Source organism: Grampus griseus, assembly GCF_964374135.1.
Source record: "Grampus griseus genome assembly, chromosome: 6".
Taxonomy (NCBI): Eukaryota; Metazoa; Chordata; class Mammalia; order Artiodactyla; family Delphinidae; genus Grampus; species Grampus griseus.
The window spans coordinates 13,172,508-13,174,730 of record NC_139000.1 but is presented as its reverse complement, the minus strand read 5'-3'; the positions used below and the strand labels follow the sequence as shown (position 1 = coordinate 13,174,730).

At 44.4% G+C, this 2,223-nt stretch overlaps 1 pseudogene across 1 annotated transcript; it reads right to left on the bottom strand.

Annotated features, from left to right (window-relative positions):
- Positions 1-1,064: 1,064 nt before the first annotated feature.
- On the bottom strand, positions 1,065-1,869 carry LOC309823807 (kunitz-type protease inhibitor 2-like; annotated as a pseudogene). The gene is made up of 2 exons: positions 1,778-1,869; positions 1,065-1,726 (listed from the first exon to the last, which is right to left on the bottom strand). The product of its transcript is annotated as a kunitz-type protease inhibitor 2-like (transcript).
- Between the last annotated feature and the right edge of the window lie 354 nt (positions 1,870-2,223).

The following is a 2,223-nucleotide window of genomic DNA, read 5'->3' as shown; positions in this document are numbered from 1 at the left end:
CTTTACTCTTGGGCTGGTGTGATCTGGGGAAAAAGTGCTGCATCTTACCAAGAACAGAAAATGGTGAAGAAAGGGTTCTTTTTAGGCAAAGGAAACTCAAGGGATAAAGTGATGTATACAATTCAAAAGGCAGGGAGATGATGGCAGGTGGATTAGATTGAAAGAGAAAATCCAAAGATACCAGTTGACTAGTTGAGGGAAGCAGGAAATCTGTCGGTATTTCATGACAGGCTTAGGGAAGCTAACCACCTGGCAGAAGTCCGTAGTGCATGGATGGCTGAAGGGCCAGTTTTCTGATCCACAAGTATATCTCTCTCCATTTATTCAAATCTTCTTTTCTGCTTCTCAGTGCCATGTGATTTTTTAATAGTAAATACTGTTTCAATTAAAAGAAAAATTAAAAGTTTATTCCTGATAGAATCCATATACCCTGAAGAGTTAAAATGGTCTGAATATAAGGTTTCTTCTAATCTGTACTGAACATAGGGGTTGTGGTTACTAAAAGTTAGTCAAACCATATATAGGAAGTAAACTAATGATTGCTTTTCCCTTCCACTTTTAGGATTTTTTTTTTTTAAGGGAAGGCCATTTTTATTAAACTTGTACATTTTACTTCTTCCTTTCAGAATCCTAATTAAAAAAACATGTTTCTGCTTACTTTAAAAAACAAAACAAAACAGAAAACAAACAAAGGAAACTATTAAACATTACTTTTGTGATCGGAAAGGAGACAATAGGATTCAACATAAGCTAAGAAAACTATACGTGGAGCAAAGAAATAAATCGAAGAGGAACCGACTCCGATCTAGGGCTAAGACCATTTGCAACGTGCACAGCCCTTCACTAAGAGAATTTCCAAAGCAAACCCATCCCGGGAGACCAGGGAGCAGCCCTCTTACCTTCTGGATTAACAAACAGACCAAAAGCCCTAATGATCGCGCAAATACAAACCAATCACTCTATTTGAAAAAGCACAGATGCGTTCAACACTTGTCTCCCCTCCCTTCCCAGATTCTCTTCATTAACGGGGGATTGAGGAGGGCAGCCCCTTGGCGGCAGGGCATTCACAGGACGTAAGTGTTCTTCACCAGCGGCTCTTTGTCGTCCCCAGAGCTCCGCACAGTCCGGGGGGCGCGCTCCTGGTTCCTCCGCGCCACCCTGATCAGGCAGACCACGGAGGCTCCCAGCAAGAGCGTCAGGACCATCACGAACAGCCCTGCCAGGACCACCGCTTTAGTGCAGGCCAGGGCAGGACACAACTGCTTGCCGAAGCGGCGCTGCACGCACTCCTCCTTGGAGGGGTAGCTGTTTTCATTGCCCCGGCATCCGCCGTAGGTGAAGTTATCACAAGAGTTCTTCTCGGCATTAAAGTACCAGCGTGGGAAGGATGCACGGCAAGCCCCAGGAACGGCCTGGGCAGTGCAGTGTTCTTCACAGTTGAACATATCACTGGACAGGTCATCAGAATCCTGCCTTCCGGGAACACTTGGGACAGAGGAATCTGCTCCATTCCTGGACAGGTCATCGATGGTGTTTACTGTGACACCAGCACACTTTGCAAGACACTCCTCCTTGGTCATGGAATTATTGTCATTCCCTCCACAGCCTCCGTACACAAACTGCTGGCAGGATCCGTCAGTGACATTGTACCACCACTTAGGGATGGAGGCCCGGCATTTCCCCACACTCTTCGAAACTCGGCAAAAGTCTGTGCAGCTGTGTGTGGCTGGAGAAACACCTCACTCTTAGTAGATGCCCTTGCTTCCATGAACGCCACATTCTCCGTCGGCCGCCTCAGCGGGAGAGGAGCAGCGATGCCAGCAGGGTGAGGAGTGCCCAGTACCGCCTCAGCCCACACAGCTGCGCCATGAGGGGCTCCACCCCTAGGATTTTTTTTTTTAAATATAAAAACAAAGTGACTTTTTGTCACACTTTCCGTAAACATTGGTTTATCCATGGAGAAATGGAAACTTTTTCTACTGGAAGAAGGTAAGCTGAGAACTACTGCTGTGTTTGGTTCTATTTTTATTATTTATTAATGAAATATACATAGACTGAAAAGAAAATAAAAAAACAAGCTATGCATTAAATCATGGCAAACAGTCTGTATTGTAATCTGCATTTCATAAAATTAAGGAGTGATTTTATACAAATCCCCTCAAAATTAATAAAATTAAATTATGCTTAGCATTCAACTAAGGGATTGTAATTCAGCATAGTGGA